Genomic DNA, 9,437 nt, shown 5'->3' with positions numbered 1-9,437 from the left:
CTATGCTTCAGTGAGAGGATGTCAGTCCTACTTCCTCATTCCACTTGTCCAGATTTTCTCCTAACTCATTCCCCTTTCCCTTCCCCATCCTCTTCTCCTTCCCCTTCCCCTTCCCCTTCCCCTTCCCCTTCCCCTTTCCCTTCCCCCTCCCCTTCCCCTTTTCCTCTTCCTCCTCCTCCTTCTCATCCTCTTCCTCCTCCTCCTCCAATATTTTAGAGAAAGAGAGAATGCATAATATCCATTTGTTGTTTAACTTTTTTATACATTCACTAGAGGTCCAGTGCATGAAATTCGTGCATGGGTAGGGTCCCTAGCAGCTACCAGCTGCTGACCAGGGCACCTCCCTTCCTGGCCCTGCCCCCTGGTTGAACTCCCGGTTGAGAGGACAATTTGCTTATTAGGCTTTTATTATATAGGATTGGTTGATCCCTATATGTGCCCTGACTGGGGATCGAACCTGCAACCTGAGTTGCCAGGCCAGGGTTTTTCTAACTTCTTTCTATCCTGCCTCAATGTGGCTGAAGTGCTGGGTTAGGTGAAGGGATGAAGTGCAACTACTGGCTTCTCCACTCCAAGGACTTGCCTTTCTGACAAAGGGCCATTAGCCTTGATAGTCATGTATTGAGTAATGATGGGGATACATTCTGAGAAATGTGTTGTTAGGAGATTCCATTGTGTGTAACTCACAGAATGCACTTACACAAACCTAGAATGTGTAACCTGCTATACACCGTCCTAGGCTATATGGAAGAGCCTATTTTTCCTAGGACATAAGCCTGTACAGCTTGTTACTGTGCTGAATACTGCAGGCAACTGTAACACAATGGTAAGTACAGCCTAGGGCCAAAGTAGGTTTACAGTTGTGAGTCCATGAAACAGTTTATTCCTGTGTTACTATTTATTAATTATTGAATTATTTTTCATATGAACAACTGCAAACCTACTTTGGCCCCATCCTGTACTTGTTCATGTAAACATATCTAAACATAGAAAAAAAGCACTGAAATACAGTTAAAAGACAGGAATTGGTGTATCTTTATGGGGCACTTACTATAAATGGAGTTTACAGGACTGAAAATTGCTTTGGGTGAGTCATTGAGTAAGTGAATGTGAAGGCTCAGGACATCACTGTACACTACTGTAGGCTTTATACACACTGTCCCACAACTTCCAACAGGGTCAGAAATAAAATATCAGTCCTGACCGGTTTGGCTCAGTGGATAGAACGTCGGCCTACAGACTGAAGGGTCCCAGGTTCGATTCCGGTCAAGGGCATGTACCTTGGTTGCGGGCACATCCCCAGTAGGGAATGTGCAGTAAGCAGCTGAATCGATGTTTCTCTCTCATTGATGTCTCAAACTCTCTATCCCTTTCCTTCTCCCTCTTCTCTGTAAAAAAAAATCAATAAAATATATTAATAAAATAAAATAAAATATCAGAACTGTCAATGCTGCTCTATGAATGGGGATGCGGGCTGGATTAACTGGAAATATTGAGAAGAAACTGGCTGGGTAAGGAGTAGATTATCATGGCAGTGACTTTTTAGGAGGGAGTGAAAGGTGGCCGGCAGATCAGTAGGAATAAGAAATCAAGACAGAGAGATCAAGGAACATAGGGGATTGTCATAGCAATGTGGATCTGGCTATTGCATGGTGGAGCAGTGGTTGGATTAAGGGACTTTGTTAAAAAGGAAGGGGTTTAGCATGGATAGGGTAGAGTTGAGGCCTCAATATTTTGATTTTAGAAATTCATTTTTGGTTCAATTGACCTTATCCATCACACCTATGTAATGAAGCCTTCATAAATACCCAGAAAAAGGCTTATAGACCGTCCGTGTTGGTGGACCTGTGGAGATGCCGGGAGGATGGTGCTTGTGAAGAGGGCATGGGGCCTCCACATCCCTTTCCCGGTACTTTGCCCTATCTATTCCATCTGGCTGTTATATTCTTCCATAATAAATCAGAAATCTGGTAAGTAAATTGTGGTTCTGAGTTTTGTGAACTGCTTTAGCAAATTATTTGGGGGTTGCAGGAACCTCTGATTTATAGAGGTCTGGAGGTGGGGGTGGGAGGGCGGATCCCTCAGCCTGGCCTGCGCCCTCCCTCTGACAATCCGGGACCCCTCAGGGGATGTAGCAGTGTGCCAAGCGGCAGGCGGCCAGGGAGGAGCCCGAGCCAGGCTGGGCCGGGCACCCTGCAGCTAGTGCTCATCCCAGCCCACTGTGCCTGCCGCTGCTGCTCAGTTGTGCTGCCACAGAGTTGGGAGCCAGGTGCAAACAGTTTACACTTTAACCAAATGTCTGTGAAGAGTTTTCCCGTGCCTCATCTCATTTCATCCTCACAGAAGTCCTGGAGTGGTAGATAGGAGACTCAGTGGAATCCTATATTCTTTTCATTAGCCGTAAAACAGAGATTCAGAAAGCTTAGAAATTTCATCCAACTGAAAAGAAGTAAGAAATGGTGGGCCTTGAAAAGGGCTTCAGGTTTTCTCACTGCGCAGAATATAGTCAAACACTGCTCCAGTTAAATATGTTATCCTTTGTTCTCCCTGCGTGATCTACAATAATTGCTTCATGTTGCTATTTACTGCTATGTTGCTGACAATTTCCTGAAAGAGAAGTTGGGGTGCTTCACTGGGCTGGAAAAAGTTTAGCTAAATCAGAAAGCAGGTCTAATATAAGCAAGTTTATTCTCTATATATAGAAGGCTAAGTTGACTCGCACATGCACAATACATATAAAGCTCTCTGGTGCCAAAAGCAAGCGTGTGTTTTAATCTGTCATTGTCGATTGTGAATTTGGTTGACACTTCTATTATAGAGAAAAGGCGAATAACGATATTAAGATATTTCTTCTAATTAATTTCCTTTCAATGTGCATGAATTTGTGCTCTGGGTCACTAGTTATTAAATAATTCAATTAAAAGGATATGAGCAGAAAAAAATCAGAGCAAGCATTTATTAAAGCTTCTTACAAGCCCAGGCTTGGAGAAGGCAGCAAAAGACCACGGAGGTCATTTCACACAGCACAGTGGTGGTGGTTGTAAACTTTGGGGTCACTGAGGTAAGTTAGCCTTGAAGTACCCCTGCTCTGACGCTGGCCAGTTTTCTGGAGTGGCCCCTGCTGCATGGTTCTGGGAAGCAGCAGCAACCAAAGTATACAATGTCACTATCTAAATGTACCTGTGAGTCATTAAAAAATAAAAATAGAATAGAATATTTTATGTATACCCAGATCAACTGATGTGCTGTCTTTTTCCCTGTGACTTGGCAAGAAATGTGTTTTTCTTTCTTTCTTTCTTTTCTTCCTTTCTTTCTTTCTTTCTTTCTTTCTTTCTTTCTTTCTTTCTTTCTTTCTTCTTTTTTTAGTGTTTGGTGCCAAGGCTCACTGAGCAGGCACTTTGCCAGAAGGATCTATGCATCTATCTCCCTCAGAGGTCCCACTGCCGCCCAGGGGGCAGGTACAGCACTTAGATCACCTGACTCTAAGAGCGAAGCCTTGGGAACGTGTTATCTAACTAGAACTTTTGTTACTAAATCCTTGTGAGAAAAGGGACTGAGAAAGATCCACAGAACACAGTTTTGGTGAGACTAATTAGGTGTTTCGATTCCTAAAGCAGAGGTGTTCTCTTCTGAAAAGTAAAGATCGAGTAGGTGTTGAGTGGCGTCTGCGCTCACTAGTTTCTAAATAAGAATGAAATGCACCCATGGGTGCTCTGGACCCCTTACTGTGATCACTTCTCTCCACTCCTTACCTGGTTTGGCTTGCCTTTTTTCGGCGTTCTCTTTCTTTTTTCCTTTTGTAATTCATTCAGTATCACTACACAAACCAGCAAGGCCACGTTCAGGATGCTGGCTAACTGATACAACTTGAGGTTTTTGAGAACAAAACAGCTGAGCACTTCCTTTGTGCCAAAGGAAAGGAAGTAGAGGTTGGCTAGGACACTGCGCTTTATTAAGAGACCGTTCAGTCAGAGTGATTCCCTGACTGGGGAGGTAAATTACCTACTCAGTCTTTCCCCTGTTGATCTGCCCAAAGACCACTAAAATACAGATTTTATCTCAGAAAACTGGACGCAGAGGTAAAAGTTTATTAAACTAACACTTACTAGTAACTAGCAAGGCAATAGCAACGTCTACAGCACTGCCTCTGAGAAGACATCTTCTTCTCCCTGTCTATGAGGTGACACTACTCACAACTCTTGTAGTGTATGAATAAACTCTCAGACACTGTTGTTATTTTCTGGTCTCCCACATCAAACTTAATAGAACATTTAAAAAACAAACTTTTTTGAGGACAATAGTGACTTGTATTTATCATAGAAAATTTGTGAAATATAGAAAAGTTCAAGAAAGGAAATAAAAACCACCCATTATTTTACCGTCCAAATATAACAACAGTATTGTTAATATTTGGTAAGTATCCTTCTAGTCATTCTGTGGATATACACACGTAAGCTGTAGAGACATTTGAGGCAGATGTTGTTGTTGAAGGTTATTTCCTACAGTCCATGGTTTGACTGAAGGAGGAGAAATGACCAAGACTTCTGCTGGATTTGGTACCTGGTACCTGTGTCATTTAGGAAACTTTCAGTAGCAGGTAACTGACCATCACAATTAAATAACAAATAAATACAATGGCTCATGAATTTAGGAATTGAGAGATAAAATACAAAGTTCTCCCCGGGACTGGCTCCATTCAGTAGCCCCAACTCCCTGTCTCTGCAGTTCTCTCAGCTCATGCTCAGGCCAGTGGCAAGATGGCCATAGCCATGCGGCCTCAGTTACATCAATGTGCAGAGGGAGAGGGGGTCACATGCAAGGGTTCTTTCAAAAGAGCTCAGAAGACCCACAGACGGGGGAGAATATTTTCAAATCATAGGTTTGGTATCCAGAATATATAAAGAACTCTTACAACTCAACAATTAAAAGGCAAATAGCCCAGACCTGGCTGGTGTGGCTCAGTTGGTTGAGCATCGTCCTATGTGCTAAAAGGTTTCCAGTTCAATTCCAGGTCTAAGCACACGCCCAGGTTGTGGGCTTGATCCCAGGTAGCACACATGCAGGAGGCAGCCAGTCAATGTTTTGCTCTTACAATAATGTTTCTAACTCTTTCTCTTTCTCTTTATCTCTCTCTCTAAAAATAAATTTTAAAAATCTAAAAAAAATTAAAAAAGACAAATAGCCCAATTTAAAAAGTGGAAAAGTGTTTGAATAGACATTTATCCCAAGGTATAGAGATGGCCAATAGGCACATAAAAAGAAGCTCAACACCATTAGTCATTAGGGAAATGCAAATTAAAACCACAATGAGACATCACATCACACACACTAGGATAATTATATTTAAAAAGATAAATAATAGCGAGTGTTGCTGAGAATGTGGAGAAATTAGACATGGCTGGTGGGGATGTAAAATGGTATAACTTCTTTGGAAAATCAGTATGGCAGTTTTTCAAATAGTTAAATATAGATTTACCATATAACCCAGCAATTCTACTCCTAGGTATTTACCCAAGAGAATTGAAAACAGTCTGGCCAGCATGGCTCAGTGGTTGAGCATCAATCTATGAACCAGGAGGTCACGGTTTGATTTCCCGTCAGGGCACATGCCCAGGTTACAGACTGACAGCTGTCAGAGGGGTGGGGGTTGGGGGCCAGGTGAGAAGTGTGAAGGTATTAAGCAAAGAGAAAACAGACTCAAGAACATAGACAACAGTATGGTAATTCCAGAGGGGTGGAGTGGGGGAGGTGGAAAAGGGTAAAGCAGTGATAAATGGGGATGGAGACTTGATTTGGGGTGGTAAATGCCTAATACAATATACCAATGATGCCGAAACCGGTTTGGCTCAGTGGATAGAGCGTCGGCCTGCGGACTGAAAGGTCCCAGGTTCGATTCCGGTCAAGGGCATGTACCTGGGTTTCGGGCACATCCCTAGTAGGAGATGTGCAGGAGGCAGCTGATCGATGTTTCTCTCTCATCGATGTTTCTAACTCTCTATCTCTCTCCCTTCCTCTCTGTAAAAAATCAATAAAACATATTTAAAAAAATATATATATATATACCAATGATGTATTATAGAATTTACTAGAGGCCCAGTGCACAAAATTTGTGTGTGGGGGGGTCCCCCCTGCCAGCCTAATCACCCCTAACTGCCCCCCCCCACTAGCCTGGTTGCCTCTTACTGCCCCCACTGCCAGCCTGGTCACCCCCAACTATCCCCTCTGCTGGCCTGGTCACCCCTAACTGCTTCCCCTGCCAGCCTGGTCACCCCTCACGGTCCTTCCGCTGGCCTGGTTGCTCCACGCAGCCTGCTGTTCAGTAGTTTGGTCGTCCCTCACTAACCCCCCCTGCTGGCCTGGTTGTAGGTAGCCATCCTGTGAGGGTGTGATGGTCAATTTGCCTATCACCTCTTTATTATATGAGATATCTAGAGCCTATATAATTTTTATTAACCAATGTCACTGCCATAAATTCAATTTACAAAAATTTTGATTCTTGAGCTTCTCTTATCTTGACATCCCATATCTTAGGCCTATTTTTTACCTGTTTTTTTCCCCTATTATAATGTATATAATTGTCTTTTTGCTGTCTGCCCTACTGTCACCAGAACAGCAGTAGTGTTCTGAGGACCTCGGTTCTTGTCTTGTGGAAAAAAAAATTTCAGACCATAGACACAGATGGCAAAGCAGACAGCGGTTTATTGGCAAAGGAAAAATACACTTGGGAGATTTCCAAGAGGGGGACTCAGAGGGAACTGAGTGCCCCTCTCGATTATGAGCAGGGTTTTATGCTTGCTCAAATTTCCCACCACCTCCTGGCTCCTTAACCCCCTAACCTCCCCCCTACCCCTACCTGTGTTCCTGTCCATCGAATATGAACATCTCTGCCAGGAGTGGGCAGTCATATGCCTGGGCTATTCATGTTTTGAGGCCCTATGCATGTTCTTTTTATCATTTTTGCCCTTTTACATCTAGAGTCCCCAGTGTTAGGTCATATGGTGATCATTACCCTATTTGTTAGCCTCTAGGCCAGTGGTTCTCAACCCTTCTGGCCCTTTAAATACAGTTCCTCATGTTGTGACCCAACCATAAAATTATGTTCGTTGCTACTTTATAACTGTAATGTTGCTGCTGTTATGAATCATAATATAAATATCTGATATGCAGGATGGTCTTAGGCGACCCCTGTGAAAGGGTCGTTCGACCACCAAAGGGGTCGTGACCCACAGGTTGAGAACCGCTGCTCTAGGCCTCATGCTCCTCATGTGTAACTGCCCTCGACCGTATCAGGAACTTGAAACCACAGTCAGCCATCTGGTTATCAGCTGACGGTTATGTTTAAGGTTGGTATTTACTTTCCCTGTTTGTCCCCTCAGTTATGTTTAATATTAATATTTCTTTTTCCTATCTGTCCCTTCATCAGGCTCATGTTTAGCTAGCTACCTACTCTAACACTACTAAATCACAAGGTCCTTGAATGCGAGGGCTTCTGGGTATCCCCAACAGTTAGTAGAGTGCCATAAAAGGTAATCAATAAATGCTTATTGAATTAATGACTGACGTGAAACTTGGAAATACCTCCTACTCTGGCCAGTGGCCCAGTTTCCAGTATGAGCAATTCATCATTTGTATGAAGACGTGCTTTCTGACACATTGTCCCTAATACTGAATCACTCACAGCTTTGTGTGAGTTTATCAGCTTCTCTATGACCCAGGGAACAGAACTAGTCCAGGTTCCTCAATAGACAAACTTGAAGAGGAACTAGTCTAGCTGCCTTTTGAGTTTGGAGCCAGATCATGTGACAAGATCATGGCATATTAATATATTTTTATTGTTTAAAATATGTATTTCCAAGTACTTAAGAAATGCAAATGTTTTATGCCACTTGTTACATCAAATACACACACACATACACACACACACACATAGTCACATCCTCAGAGATAACTCCACTTTGTGAAATGGGAAAGGGGCATTTGACCTCTTGAAGCAAAGATAAGGGAAAATCAGGTCTTAATAATTTAAAGCAGTTCTTTGAGATGGTAAATAAGTATGGACAAAGGAGAAATGATAGAGATAATTTATCTTTTGTCTGAATCCCAGGGGCCTCTAGTAAGAAGCTTTTGATAAGATCTGCAAGAATCCCTTAAGCTAGAATGTTTTATAGCTGTAGGGTTCATCACAGAGAATTGTGTTTTAGAAAGCACTTACTTAATTAGAGGACATAGAAAATCATCTACAGCCTCAGTTCCTTAGCTAAAAACTTCAATAGTGGTATAGTGGGTTGAAAAAGCAAGTATGCCATCACCTCTGAGGTTTGTGGACACAGTAAACTCACTGAGCAGAGAATTAACACATCAATAAAGGGAAAAACGTTTGAGGCCACATTTGTGGCAGAAAAGTGACATCACCTTTATTACGGGCAAACGACAAGTAATACAATTAGAGAAAAAGAACCCACCATAAATCTATAAATTGACAAATCTTGAGTTATCAGATACAGCCTGGGAGAAAGAGTAAACAAAAAATATATCCTCTATATTTTATAGAATATAGAGAAAAAGATGTGAAAAATATATCCTATAGAAATGCATACACCATTGGATGTTTATATCCATATTTTTATAAGATTGAAAAACTAGAATCCCAATTGTTTTAAAAAATGAAGTTGCATTATACCTCTTGCCCATGAATAACATATAGGTATTACAATGATTTTGTTACAGTGAAAAACCATTCATACTGTTAGGACTTACAGGGCAATATAATTCCTAATGGCCATTTTGTAAGCTGCCCTGCCACAGGGCAACAAAGACCAAGGAAGACTCGTCGGACAGGAAATCAAACCATATAAGAAGCTAAAACTGCCAAGAAGCACCTGATTGCACATCTGCATTCCTGTTGACCCAACCCCACAGCCCAAGCCCACCAGCCACGCCCCCCAAACCCACCTACGACAAAAGCTTCCCACAGGAGCTGCAGAAAAGAACAAGACGCCAGCTCCCAGGAGCTGCCATCATCAACCTCATACTCCTTGGCTCAGTGCTGTGTAGCCCTTCCCTTTGGATAACTCTGTCCCCATGTCCTTTTCTTTAAATAAATTCAATTTTTCTTTATTCATCATTTAAGATTGCTATTTAGCCTACCCGCACACCACCGACTTTAACCTTTCACATATCACAGAGTTAAAGTAAATGAGGCTACACAGTAATATGTATATTTAATTCCAGTTTTGGAAAAAGATAACCATATGTATGCATAAGACAGAAAAAAAGAGTGGAAGGTAGTGACAGTGATCTCTGGGATTACAGGTAATTTTTGTTGTGTGTGCCAAATTTTTAGTTAAAGATACTTTGTATTTACTTTTCCTTTTTAATTACAAAAGTGTTAAGATCTTTACATTTTGGGGGAAACAAAAATGACAAATAATGTTATT

Source organism: Myotis myotis, unplaced genomic scaffold (genome assembly GCF_014108235.1).
Source record: "Myotis myotis isolate mMyoMyo1 unplaced genomic scaffold, mMyoMyo1.p scaffold_m19_p_1, whole genome shotgun sequence".
NCBI lineage: Eukaryota > Metazoa > Chordata > Mammalia > Chiroptera > Vespertilionidae > Myotis > Myotis myotis.
The sequence above is the reverse complement of the archived record's forward strand: the minus strand, read 5'-3'. Positions refer to the sequence as shown.